Source organism: Megascapheus bottae, unplaced genomic scaffold, assembly GCF_031878675.1.
Source record: "Megascapheus bottae isolate mThoBot1 unplaced genomic scaffold, mThoBot2.hap1 HAP1_SCAFFOLD_45, whole genome shotgun sequence".
Lineage (NCBI taxonomy): Eukaryota > Metazoa > Chordata > Mammalia > Rodentia > Geomyidae > Megascapheus > Megascapheus bottae.
This window is the reverse complement of record NW_028327483.1, coordinates 921,347-936,473: the sequence shown is the minus strand read 5'-3', so window position 1 is coordinate 936,473 and position 15,127 is coordinate 921,347.

Below are 15,127 nucleotides of genomic sequence, written 5' to 3'. Positions count from 1 at the left end.
TGTTTAAGGTGACTTAGTAGGCGATTCTGTACTTCCTGTGAGGAACGGAAGCCACCAGGTGGAGTCTTCACTCTGACACTCTTCCAAGATCACTGTAGCAAAGGGAAATGAACACAGTGACTTTCACATTGACCCATACTGTCTTTAGCTATGGTGTTGTAATCATATTTCTGTGCCGAACCTGGGAACAATCAGAAAAGTGTAAGTCTACCATGTACTGGAAAATAAAACAGGCATGTATGTAAGCATACTCACAAGTGTTGTAGGCCCATAGATAAGAAGTCACTTGGTCTTTTTTTAAAAATTTTTGTGCTGGTGCTGGACAGTAGCACTTGAACTCATTTGAACTCAGGGCTGCTGATTCAGTGTCTTGAACCTAGGTATTTTTACTGAAGGTTAGTGCTTTACCACTTGAGCCACACCTCTACTTCTGGATTTTTGGTGGCTAATTAAACACAACAGTCTCATAGACTTTTCTGCTCAGCTCTTAGCCTCCTGGGTAGCTAGGATTACAGGTGTGAGCAACCACATCCAGCTAGGATGTTTTTGGCCAGTCCTGGGTCTTGAACTCAGGGCCTGGGCTCTTCAGTCACAGTGTCACTTCCAGCTTTTTCTGTTTATGTGGTACTGGGAAACTGAACCTAGGGCTTCATGTATGCTAGCAAGCACTCTATCACTAAGCTAAATTCCCAGTCCAGTCTATGACTCATCTCCAATTAACATGAAAAATACAACTACAAAGAACCCAAATGAGAAGTAAGATGTAGCTCACATGGTATCAATTAAAGCCAAAAAAGACCATCAAAAATAGGAGGTGGGGTTGCAGAACACTTGCACCCATAATCCTTGCTACTCAGGAGGCTGACACCTGAGGACTGCGGCTCGAAGCCAGCATGTGCAGAAAATGACATGAAACTCTTACCTTGAATAAATTAATCAGAAAAAGCCAGAAATCATACTGTGGCTCGAGAGGAACCCTTGAGGGGAAAAAAACCCTCAGGATAAGTGCCCAGGCCTTAGTTCAATCCCCAGGACTGGGATTAAAAAAGAGCTGGTGGAGTGGCTCACATCTGTACTGATAGCTACTCAGGAGGCAGAGATCTGAGGATTTTGGTTCAAAGCCAGCCTGGGCACTAAAGGTTCTTATCTTCATATTCTACAGATGGAGAAATTAACATCCAGAGACAGAGATGGTGGATGATGAACACATGCAGCAAATCAACAGCAGAGCTGAGGAGATAGTCCTGACATCCAGACTCTGACATTGATACAGGATAGGAACTGAGGAAAGAGATTTCAAGCAAGAAATACACATACAGCCTGAGCTGAAGAGCTCATGCACAGCGCCCAGGCCCAGAGCTCAAGCCCCATGACTCACATTCACATACATATACACACACACACACACACACACTGTGTATGTATGTATATATATATATATATATATATATATATATATATATATATATATATATATGCCTTAAACATCAAGCTGGAGCCTCCTGGCAGTTTGTAACTACTAGGTAAAGAATTGCTACTGGCCTACTGATTAGCTCTGTGACAAAGAACTCTCTGTGCTAAAGATACCAAAACAGATAGCCTGATACTGAGGAGAAAAGAAAATCATCAACCTCAGAGTTAGCCACTTTCCTTCAGGACAACCAATACTCAGTCAAGTCTGATCCTGATACACAACCCCAACCCCATAAAAAAATCTGAATTGTCCCACTATACAAAGCAATTCAAGGATGCCATATCCTTGCCAGAAGATGAGATTTGGAGTGATGTGACAGAGCAGGAAAATGCTAGCCCAAGCCAGGTGCCAGTGGTTCACACAAGGGACTGAGATCTGAGAATCCTCTTCTAAGCCTGCCCAGAAAGTTAATGTTGTAAGACTCTTATCTCCAATGGAGCACCCAAAAGCCAGAAGTTGGGTGCCAGCCATGAGAGAAAATTTCTAAGGGTAGCTCACAGGTCCTGAGCTCAAGACCCAGAATAGGAATACTCATACACACATGAAGGAAGAAAATGCTAATTTAGTACAAATGCATGTATATATGTGCGGGTACATGAGTTTCAAAGAGGCAAAAGCAATTCTGACCATGATCATGTGATCATGATCAGTTTGTAGTACAAAAATACCATGTCCTAGGGCCAGGAGTTTGGTAGAGTGCTTGCCTAACATGCATAAAGACCCGGATTCAATTCCTCACTACCACACACATAAAAAAAAAGCTGGCAGTGGTGCTGTGGTTCAAGTGGCAGAGCTCCAAGAATATCATAGCACTCACTCCCCAAGGAATCCACAGGACTTGACAAAGAAATAGTAAGGGGAAACCTGCATAGTGTGAGGGAGAAAGGAGACAAATGGTAAATTGCAAAACAGACTGCCTGAGAAGAAATACAAGGATCAGCAGGTGGGGATGATGGTGGGGAGCAGAGGTGAAAAGGCAACCAGTCCTATGCAATGCATCACACCCTGGACACAAACATGCAAAGAGGGTGCTTCCCAGAATGAGAATGCTTGATCAGGTCAGGGGACAGGAGTGGGCAAGAGAAAAGGAAGACTGTACAGTCTGGAAATTTGAAGCAACAGTTCTGGATTGGGTATCAAGGGCCCTGGGTTCTAATTCTAACTCTGTTGAATGGATAAATCTCTGTCCTAGGTGCCCCAATTTACTCCATCTGGCATTAATAATACATCAATAATAATAATAATAATAATAATAATAATAATAATAACAACAGCAACAACAATGGGAAGAAGCGCTGACCCTTCCAGACCCATCTCTGAGGACACAGACATGAGGAGGGGAAGAATGAGCTGCAGGTTTTAAGTAAAACCATTGCCAGGGAGGAGGATGGAACATCCCTGGCCCCACAGCCCCAGGCACTAACCTGTCAGGCCACTGGGACCAGCATGGCTGCTGCTAGGGTACAGAGCCCACAGCCCCATGTAGGGCAGGAAAACCAGGGCCACCAGTCCCAGAGCCACTGCCTATAGAACCTGCTTCTCCTTCTGCCCGCGTCAGGGCCTGCCAGCTTTGACTTTTCTTGCTTCAGGATGGAGCCGATCCACATGTGGGCCAAGGGGCACCTAAGAAAGAAGCAGCAGCCAAGGCCTGGCTACTGTTTTCCTTGACTTCCTCTGCACTTCTGCTGCTCACTTCCTGGGACTTGGACACTACCACTAACTTGCTGCTGGGGGGGGGGGAAGAATGCGGAATCAAGGCTGCTAGCGCCGATGTTCGGGACCCTGGAGCCATCAAGCTCGGGATTCATTCTTCTCCATTTTTTAAGTTATACTTCCGCCTTCTTGTGGAAGGTTCCAGTCTATCTGGGTATGACTTGGGGACTCCGAGTATCAGATCGCCCAGCTTTGGCTTGGCAATGGTGCATACTGCTCCTCCCCAGCTGACCCCAGGTGAGAAAGTGCCCTGGTTGGGTTGTCAAGTGGCAACCAGTGCTCCCTGGGCTCAGGTGAGCATGGTGCTTCTTTTCATGCCCCAGCATCAGATGCTGGCCTCCTCTAGTGCTGGGAGTAGAGGAGTTGGGCTGCTCTGACTTTTCCCATAGTGCTGAGGCACCAACCATGCCCACCTCTCCTGGGTCTGAGGCTCCCCACTTACCTTGGTTGGGGCCTGAGGACACCAAGACCTGCTTTGACCTTGGGGATATCAGTGTACTAGGCCATGAAATGGGGTCTACGCTGTGACCCCTGTGCACTTTTCCACCCAAGGGCCCTGGGTTTCTTCCTGGCAAAGATCCCAGATGTTGGCTGGGTGCACACCCACATGTAAAACGAAGCACAGTCAATGTCTACTGCCGTGTTTGCTGCCCCTATCAGAGAGGAGTGGAGGCCACATTCCTGGGGGTGACACACAAGAGTTAATCAAACCTGAGAATAGTAGCTTATGCCTGTAATGCTATTCAGGAGGCTGAGATCTGAGCATCGAGATTTGATTCCAGCCAGGCAGGAAAGTCTGCCATACTCTCATTTCCAATCAACTACTCAGAAAATCCTGGAAGAGATGCTGTGGCTCAAGTGGTAGAGCACAAAGAGGCCCAGGAACAGCACCGAATCCCTCAGTCCAAGCCCCAGAACTTGCATAGAAGAGGAGGAGGAGGAGAAAGCCTACATTATATATATATATATATATATATATATATATATTAATTTTTTATTTTTTTGCCTAGTCCTAGAAACTTGAATTCTGGGTCTGGCATTGTCCCTGATTTTTCTCAAGGCTGTTCTCTGCTGCTTGCGCCACAGCTCCACTTTGAACTATCTTGGTGGTTAACTGAAGATAAGAGCCTAACAGACACCTGGTGCTGGTGACTCTCATTTGTAATCCTAACTACTTAGTAACCTGAGATCTGATAATCATGGTTCAAAGTTAGCTCCTGAAACTCTTAACTCTGATTAATCACAGAATGAGAGGTAAAGGAGCTGAGGCTTAAGTCATAGAGTGCTATGCTTGAGCACAAAGAAGCTCAGGGACAGCAACCAAGACAAATGTTCAAGCTTGACAACTGACTAAAAGAAAAGAAAAAAGAAAAATGATTGGATAGTGATAGTTCCCATTCCTGAGGGTTATTATGGCTATGTAATAAACAGAACTTATTGAGACTGTTCTCCAATTAATTCCTAGAAAATGGGCAGTGGGGCTTGGCTCTGGGATAGGGTGGTAGCCTTGAGCTGAGGCGGTCAGGGGCAGCGCCCCAGCCCACTTGAAGTCCCATGACCCACAAAAGAAAAAAAAACACTCTCAAGGACTGTAGTGCCCAAGCTGGCTTTGAAACACAGTCCACAGTCCTAATATCTCAGCCTCACGGTCTCAATTTAGATCTCTCAAAATATACAATAAATTTTCCAGAGATTCCCAAATTCTAAATTATTTATTTATTTGTTTATTTGTTTATGCTGTGGATCCTGTGGCTTGAACTCATAACTTGGGCATTGTCCTTGAGCATTTGCTGTGTTCTACTTGACTTTGCCTTTTTTCTACTTTTCTTCTTTCTTTTTTTCTTTCTTTCTTTCTTTCTTTCTTTCTTTCTTTCTTTCTTTCTTTCTTCCTCTCTCTCTCTCTCTCTCTCTCTCTCTCTCTCTCTCTCTCTCATATTCTCTCTCTTTATTCTTTTTTGCTAGTCCTTCAGCATGAACTCAAGGCTTGAGCACTGCCCTTGGGCTTCTCAAGTCTAGAGCTGTACCATTTGAACCACAGCATCACTTCTGGCTTTTTCTATGTATGTAGTACTGCGGAATGGAACCCGAGTATTCATGCATGAGATAAGCACTATACCACTAGCCCAAACTCCTAGACATGCCTTTTCCTTTATAATTTCTTCAGCTAACTAGTGCAAAGTTTCCTTACAGGGGTTTCCTAGTGCAAAGCACAGCACCTCCATTATTCTTCAAAGAGACAGTGGTTTGGGGGAATCGGTGTGAATGTGGGTGGGGTAGAAGAATGAAGTTTGGGGTAGGTGTATGCTGATATGATGCTTGATCGATTGCCTCAAACCAGTCTGTTTATTCTTTTCATTTTGTATTGCCAATGTTGTTTTCAATTTCTACCTCTTCTCTGATCCTACAAGTTCCTCTCAGTAGCTCTAGGTTACATGTCAAGGGGACCTAAGACTTGTCTTTCCAAAGCTTATCCATTACAATGTGGAATAAATCTTTTTTTTAATCTCAGATTTGGGACTTGAACAGTGGGCCAGGGTGCTGTGCCTGAGCACTTCAGCTCAAAGCTAGCACTCTACCACTGGAGCCACTTCCAGTTTTCTGCTGGTTAACTGGAGATAAGTCTCACCGACTTTAGTGCCCAGGCTGACTTTGAACCTCAATCCTCAGATCTCAGCCCCCTGAGCAGCTATGATTACAGTGTGAGCCACCAGATCTGGCTGGAATGAACCTTTTATCTCCCTCCTTTATATCTGAGATGCTATGTTTTTCTCTGAAAGGCTTATTGATTTTTTTTGTTTGGTCAGTTCTGGGGCTGAATTCTGGGCCTGAGTGCTGTCCCTGAGCTCTTCAGCACAAGGCTATCACATTATCCCTTGACCCACAGCGCTGCCGCTTCTGGGTTTCAAGTGGTTAGTTGGAGATCAGAGTCTCACAGTCGTTATTTCCTGGGCTGGCATTGAACCATAATCCTCAGATCTTAGCCTCCTGAGTAGCTAGGATTATAGGCCTGAGCCATCCTGCCTAGCTTATTATGATTTTTGATAATTTCTTTACATACAGCATGATTAGGAAATATTGGGTAAGAAACTTTCATACATTATATCCATTCCTTGAGTATATGGGTTCTCCTTGTCTCTTTTTGTGAAGCCAGCCAGCAGTGAACTGGGATTCCTGACCTTGAGGGTGAAGACTGGGAAAAGAAGAAGACAAAAAAGATGGGGTTGGGAGGACTACAGCCTAAGTCATCAGCCCAAGACTCCAGCCTAAGGCAGGCTTTAGACTGTAGTGTAGTTTATTTCAAGTTCCAACCTTAAATACCTTTCTTAAAACCAGAAAACTGCCAGGGGTTACATTCATACAAAACAGCAATCAAGTCTCAAATAGGTTAAATGAGAAGTGATCAAGATTCACATAGGTTAAATGAGAAGCGATTGACACAGCCCAAAATCATGATAACAGCTTACTTCCTTGTGTAATCAATTGTGCAGGTCCAAGGTCACTGACCCCACAGTCTCAGAGACCCATGTCTATTTTCACCTAGTCTATCAATAAGCTAATTGATTTTTAAGCATGCTTTATTTTTCTCATCAGAAATTTGCTCAGAAGCTCAGTATTTTTTATTCATAATGTATAAAATCCAATAATAAAAGCTTCTGAATTAAAATATATATAGAAAAGAAATTATATCATATATGGCTTTTAGCCAAAAACAAAACAAACAAACAAAAAAATCAAGAATTAGGGCCTAACATGCTAAATAAAACAATTCTTACTATTTTTTGCCCATCCATTTGGATCCTATTGCAGCTCCACTGTGTGGATTTTGAATATAATTATTTATATATCAATACATCTACAAAGACTTAAAATATCACATCAAAGATGCTCAAAAGTCATAAATATATGATGTCACTCTTGACATGATAGGTAGTTAAAATGAAACATGGTCAGTAAGATCAAATTATACAAAACATTATATCACTTAACACATTAGAAACGAAGTCTCTTCTGAAGTTATTAAAAAGCAATAACACAGATAATGTAATTCAAACATGAAAACATCAAATGTGAGAAATATTAACTATGAAGGCAATCAACCTTAAAAATAAGTTGGGAGCTAGGCATTGGTTGTTCATCCTTGTATTCTTACCAATTCAGGAGGCTGAGATCTCAGGATCTCTACTGAAGGCCAGCCCAGGTAGGAAAGTCCAAGAGAATCTTATCAAAAAGGTGGAGCTATGGCTCAAATAGTAGAGCTCTAGCCTTGAGCAAAAAAGCTCAGGAATTATAAGTATGGCCAAGTTTAAGTCCCATGATTATCAGGAAAATAAAATGGGGATAAAGGGCATATTTTCTCTAGACATACTTTTATTCTCTAAAGTAAACACTTTTTCAAAAAGCATCACACAATGGGAAAATTTACTTCTCTATTTCAAAAAGTTATCATTAGCCTGCACAGGGGCTCATGCCTGAAATCCTAGCTACTCAAGAGGCTGAGCTCTGAGGATCACAGTTCAAAGCCAGCCTGGACATGAAAGTCTAAGAGACTTATCTCCAATTAACCACCAGAAAAGCAAAAGTAGTGCTGTGGCTCCAGGGGTAGGGTGGAAGCCTTGAACTGAAGAGCTCAGTGACAGCCCAGAGTTCAAGCCCTAGGAACAACAATAAAAAGTTATCAAAATTCAATTTACCCTGCTGGGGATGGTGGTACACATCTGCAGTCCCAGCACTCATGAAGGCTAAGGCCGGAGAACCTACAGTATGAGGATAGCCTTCTCCACATAGTGAGATCCTGTCTTAAAATACACACACACACACACACACACACACACACACACACACACACACACACACACACCCCTCAAGTCCCATTGGGAGAATTTTTTCCCTTTAGTTCAGATTCACACATCTTTTTTTAGGAAAATGATCGTAGTCTTCATGCCCCCCCCAAAAAAAGGGGGGAAGCTTTTTATGTTTGCCAAGTGTTTTACTCAACAAAATATTGGGGAGTGTCAGGTGACAGTGTCAGGTGCTATAGGTCTGGAAGTCATAAACTTGTCTCTGTTTTCATAGAACTGGGAGCTGATTTACATGGGTAAATTTAGTCATATCGCTTGGGTTGTAACATGATCTTCTGACATGCGCCATCTTTCAAAACAATTATCTGGTGATACTAAGGCACTGTTAAAATTATCTGTTGAGAGAAATCACTTTTGTAAAGGAATCTCAAAACATTTAAAGAACAGAAAGGAAGGATAAACACATCTTTGTTAACATAAAAAATCACATCAATATTATGCGTTCACAAAGGTGTAGAAAAAGAAGAAAAAAATTTATACTGACTACACAGAAATGCTGGAGATTGCCCTATATATGCCGCACATGAGCAAATCCATATGAGAAGGTGAAGTATACAGTCATAGTCAGTTGTCAGGTTTCAGAGAATCATAGCCTTCTTTCAAGAGATCGCTCCAGGTCTTAAGGAAGCATGCATTTTCTGTACATTTAGGGGCAATCTGTTCTCAAGAAGTTTGGTTAATGAAAACAATGTGTCTCTGATCTGCCGTGCCACCTCCTCCAGGGGGTCCACTACTCCAACTCAGAGCCCTCCAGCCCACACTCACAGAGAAGGAAAACGTGTCCAAAGACAAAGGAGAAGACGGAGGTGGGAGAGGCAGCCTGCAAACCTGAAGCTCCTCAGCTGACGCATATGGGGAAAAGGCTGGCACCATGGTGCAGAACCCTAGCAGCCAAACTGCCACTGACTTTCCAATGATTGTCTTTAATCTACTATGTTATCTCTCATCTATTTTGCTGTCCCTTGGTTATCTCATATTGTGACAGTATTTCACCTGGTAATCTGATACATTGTATATATGCATGTGTGGTTATTTGAAGTTGGATAGGGAAGGGAGGAAAACAAGATGAAGGGCAGGGTCGGAGAGGGAAATGGGGACCAAAACATGAAAAAGGGTATCAATGTTTGTGAAGTAAAGCAACTTCTATCTGGTGAATATAATGTAACCCAAATATATGAAAAAAAAAGACACCCTGCAGATTGAGAGGAAGCTTTTGCACTTATAGATAAGTAAAAGACCTGGTATCCGGATTATACAAAGAAGTCAAGAAATTCAAGAGGTAGGAGTTAACTACCCAGTTAACAAAGCCTAGACGAGACTACTTTGTGTATGTGTGTGGGGGGGGTGTATGTCGCTCATGGGGCTTGAGCTCGGGGTCTGGGAGCTGTCCCATCAAAAGCAGCACCATACTCACCTGTGCCCAGCAAGCACCCATTGCCTCCCAACAACCCTACCAGGGCATTTTCTCACCTGGGGTCAGCTGGGGAGGAGCGGGACGCACCATCGCCATGCAGAAGGTGGGAGATCTGATGTTTGGAGTCCCCAAGTCACACCCAGATAGACTGGAACCTTCCACGTGAAGGAGAATGTATAACTTACTAAGTGGAGAAGAAAGAATCCTGAGCGCGGTGACTCCATGGTGCCCAACATTGGCACTGGCCACGGTGATCCCGCATTCGTCACACCCCAGCGAGTTGGTGGTAGCATCCAATTCACCAGAAGTGAGCAGCAGAAGGGCAGCTGGAGTGCCTGGGACTCAGGGCTTGGTTCCTGCTACTTTCATGATTGCCCCTCAGCCCAAGTGTGCACTGACTCCAACTGGTACCAAGAAAAAGCAAGGCTGGCAGGCCCCGACTCGGCAGAAGAAGAAGCAACTTCTCCAGCTGGTGGCTCTGCACTGGTGGCCCTGGTTTTCCTGCCATACTTCGGACTGTGGGCTCTGCAGCAGCAGCCCAACTGGGATCAGGGGCTGTGAAGTGACTTGGGGTGGTGGGGCAGGGAGGATACATCCACCTCCCCAGCAGTGGTTTTACTACAAACCTGCAGGTAATTCTTCTCCTACTCATATCTGTGTACTCAGAGATGACTTTGGAAGAGTCAGCGCTTCTTCCTATTATTATTATTACTGTTATTATAATTATAATTATTATTATTGCTGTTAGTATTAATGCCAGATGGGGTAAACTGAGGCACCTAGGACAGAGATTTACCCACTCGACAGAGTTAGAATTAGAACCCAGGGCCCTTGATAACCAATCCAGAACCCTAGCTTCAAATTTCCAGACTTTCTTCTATTTTCTGTTGGTTACTCCTGTCCCCTGACCTGATCAATCATTCTCATTCTAGAAAGCACCCTGTCTGCATGTCTGCATCCAGGGTGTGATGCCTTGGGTAGGATTTGTTCCCTCTTCACCTCTGCTCCCCAACATCACCCCCACCTGCTGATTCTGGTATTTTTTCTCAGGCACTATGTTTTACAATTTACCTGCTCCCCTCACCCTCTGCAGCTTTCCCCTTACTATTTCTTTGTCGAGTCCTGAGGATTCCTTGGGGAGTGAGTGCAATGATCTTCTTGGAGCTTCAGATCCCTTGCATGGAGTGAAAGATGAATTTCTGATTCCTGAGGAACTTGTCACTTTTGACTCTGCAGGAGTAGAGATGTCCCATTGGAGGGATACCCCAAAACATTCCAGAGTTTCAATTCCCTGAGGCTAGAATGCCCATGCTTTCCTTCCCTCCTCTGAACTGATGGGACATGGGTGGTTTTGTTTTGTTTTGTTGCCACTTCTGGGCATTGAACTGATGGCCTGAACACTGTCCTTGAGATTTCTCAAGGCTAGAGCTCTACCACTTGAGCCACAGCACAACTGCCAGCTTTTTTGTATGTATGTGGTAATGAGGAATTGAATCCCGGTCTTTGTGCATGCTGGGCAAGTACTTCCCCAAACTCCTGGTCCCAGGACATGGTGTTTCTTGTACTACATACTGATCATGATCACATGATCATGGTCAGAATTGTGCCTCTTTGAAACTCACTCATGAGCTTGCACATTTGTACATGCATTTGTACTAAATTTAGAATTTTTTCCTTCGTGTGTGTGAACGTTCAGATCCTGGGTCTTGAGCTGAGGACCTGTGTGCTGACCTTTAGAAATTTTCCGTCATGGCCGGCACCCAACTTCTGGCTTTTGGGTGCTGCATTGGAGATAAAAGTCTTACAGCATTAACTGCCTGGGTAGGGTAAGAACCAGGATTCTCAGATCTTAGTCCCTTGTGTGAATCATTGGTACCTGGCTTGGACTAGCATTTTCCTGCTCCATCACTAGCATTTTCCTGCCCCCTAACATCACTCCAAATCTCTCATCTTCTGACAAATATATGGCACACTTGAATTGCTTCATATAGTGGGACATTTCAGATTTGTTTATGGGGTTGTGTATCAATGTCAGACTTGAGTGAGTATTGGCTGTCCTGAAGGGAAGAGGCTAACTTTGAGGTTGATGGTTTTCTTTTCTCCTCAGTATCAGGCTGTTAACTGTTTTGGTATCTTGAACTCGGAAGATTCTTTGTCACAGAGCTAATCCTTAGGGGAGTAGCAATTCTACCTAGTTGTTGACAACTGCCAGGAGGGGTCAGCTTGATCTTTATGTATGTGTATTTTTGTGAGTCATGGGGCTTGAACTCTGGCCTGGGCACTGTCCCTGAGCTCTTCAGCTCAAGGCTCTCACCTTACCCCTGGGCTTGGGGTTGTACCTGATCTCTTCAACTCAAAGCTACCACCTTACCCCTGGAGCCACAGTCCCACTTCCTGTTTTCTAGTGCTTAATTAGAGATAAGTGTCTCACAGTCTGTGCCCAAGGGTGGCTTTAAACCAACATCCTCAGATCTTCACCTCCTGAGTATCTAGGATTACAGGCGTGAGCCCCCACAACAAGCTTTATGGTAGATCTTTACTGTTCTTAAAATGAAGAACATTAGAACACTCTTTCCTCAACCCAATATTCACATCTTGATAGCTAGCCTAACCTTTCTCCCCTCTATATCTTGTGTCTGTGTTTCTTTCTTGAATCTCTTTCCTCAAGGGGTCTGGATGCAAGGACTGTATCCTAAGCTCTGCTGTGGATTTGCTGCATGTGTTCATCATCAACCATTTCTGTCTCTAGACCTTAATTTCTCTCTGTGTAGACTGTGATTAATGGAGAGAAGAGCCATTAGTGCCTTGCCTGGCCTTGAACCTTGATCCTCAGATCTCAGCTTTCTGAGTAGCAAGGATTACAGTTGTAAGCCACAGTGCCCTGCTCTTCTTCTTTTTTTGTGGGTCATGGGGCTTGAACTGGTCTGGGTGCTATCCCTGAGCTCTTCATATCAAGACTACCGTCCTACCCTTGAGCCAAGCCCCAGATACAATTTTCTAGAGATTAATTGGAGATAAGAGTCTCAAGTCCTCAGCCTGGGCTGGCTGAGAACCTAGATCCTCAGATCACAGCCTTGTGACTACCTAGGATTACAAATGTGAACCACCCACTGACTGTTTTTTTTAATTTAAATGCCAGTGTTGGGGCTTGAACTGGGACCTAGACATTAACACTTAGCCTTCCCACCCCCCCTGAAGTTTTCTTCCTGAGCCATAGTACCATTTTTTGGATTTTTCTGAGTAATTTATTTGGGGTAAGAGTCTCATGGAGTTTTCTGCACATGGTGGCTTCGAGCTGCAGTCCTCGGGTGTCAGCCTCCTGAGTAGCAAGGGCTATGGGTGCAAGTGTTCTTTCCCAACCCCACTTCATATTATTTTGCCAGTCCTAGACCTTGAACTTAAGGCCTGAGCACTGTCCTTGAACTTCCTCAATTGCTAGAGCTCTATCACTTGAGCCTCAGCACGATTTCCAGCTTTTTTCTACATGTGTGGTATCGAGGAATTGAACCTAGGTCTTCGTGCATGCTAGGCAAGCATTCTACCACTAGGGCGGACTTCCGTTCCCCTACTTCATATTTTTGATTGGAACCATGTGAGCCACATCTTCTGTTTTTGGTTCTCTGTAGATTTATTTTTCCTGTTAAGTGTGTGATGAGTCATAGAGTGGGCTGGGAATGTGGCTTAGTGATAGAGTGCTTGCCTAGCATACATGAAGCCGTGGGTTCAGTTTCCCAGTACCACATACACAGAAAAAACTGAAGTGACGCTGTGAGCGAAGAGCCCAGGTTCTGATTTCAAGACCCAGGAATGGCTCATGCATGTTATCCTGCCTACCCAGGAAGGTAAGAGCTGAGGATCACCATTCACAGCCAGCCTGAGCAGGAAAGTCTATGAGACTGTTGTGTCTAATTAGCCACCCAAAATCCAGAAGTAGAGCTGTGGCTCAAGTGATAAAGTACTATTCTTGAGTAGAAATACCTAGGTACAAGACACTGAGTCAGCAGCCCTGAGTTCAAGTCCTACTGCCACCACCAGCACAAAAATTAAAAAAAAAATAGACCAAGGGATTTCTTATCTATGGGCCTACAACACTTGTGAGTATATTAACACTTGTGAGTATGTTTAGGTACGTGCCTGCCTTCTTTTGCAGAACATGGTAGACATATGGTTTTCTGTTCTTTCCCAGGTTCAGCACAGTAATGTAATTACAACACCATAGCTGAAGATGCTATGGTTCAATGTGAAAGTCACTGTGTTCCTTTCCCTTTGCTACAGTGATCTGGAAAAGTGTCAGAGTGGAGACTCCACCTGGTGGCCTCTGTTCCTCACAGGAAGAACAGAATAGCCTACTAAGTCACTTGAATGCATTTTGTGAGTAGAAATAAGATGGGGCTGTTTGTTGCTGCAGTGTTCCTTGGCTAGTACTGACTCATCCTGGCAGAACCCTTCTCTGATGTCACTTTAGAGGTCTCAGAGTCTGTCATTACAGAATAGGGACTGAAAATCTCACCAGCTGTCCTTCACAAACACCTTACTACAAGGAGCCAGTGGCTCACACCTGTGATCCTAGGTACTTGGTAGGTTAGCAATTTGAGGATTATGGGTCAATGCCATTCCAAGGTAGGAAAGTCCTTGAGACTCTTATCTCCTTAAAAGCTAGATGCTAGCCAGACCAGTGTTTCATTCCTGTAATCCTAGGAGGCTGAGATTTGAGCATCCAATGTCAAAGAATCTCAAGCATAAAAGCACCTGATACTCGTAACTCCAGTTAACCTCCAGAAAAGAGAAGTGGGCTTGTCTAAAGGGCAGGCCTGTTGTCTAGAGCTGAAGTGATCAGGGAGAGACAATGCCTAGGCCCAGGAGTAGGGCAGTTGCCTTAAGCTGAAGAGCCTAGGCACAGCATCCTGGATGAATTCAAGCCCAATGACCCACCAAAAAAAAAAGATGCAGATATGATTTGTGGCTCATGTGGTAGATGGCTAGTGTGGTAGACCACCAGCTTTGAACAAAAAAGCTCAGTGACAGTACCCAGTCTCTAAGTTCAAGTTCTAGCACTGGGGCACACAAACACTAGTGGCCTACGACCTGTCCATGTAACATGCAACACATGATGCCCAAGAGAAAAACAGTTTAGAGGGATTCTGTGTGTGTGTCTGTATGTCTGTGTTTGTCTTATGTGTTGTTGATATGGTAGGGCTTGAACTCATAGTCTGGGTGCTGTCCTTAAGCTTTCACTTTCAAAGTTGGTACACTACCATTTCTGGCTCCTTAGTGGTTTATTGGAGTCTCCCTGATCTTTCTGTCCAGGCTGGCTTTGAACTCCAGCCCTTACATCTCAGGTTTTTCTGTAGTTAAGATTATAGTCATTGGTACTAAGGCATAGATTCTCAACCCTTCTACGTAAATTTGTTTTATGTGAAACTCAGTTTACTCAGTGTGAACTGGTTTTAATAACCCTAGGCCGGTTGAGCCATGTATTTCCTCTTCACAGTGCCTAGCTGGTGCTTCAGTATAGCACTAGCTACCACTGCCTGTGATGGAAGTTTTTTTTTTGTTCTTGGTCAGGCCTGGGGCTGGAAATCAGGCGCTTACCACTGTCCTTGGGCTATCTCAAGGCTACAGCTCTACCACTACAGCCACTGAAGCACTTCTGGCTTTTTCTATGTA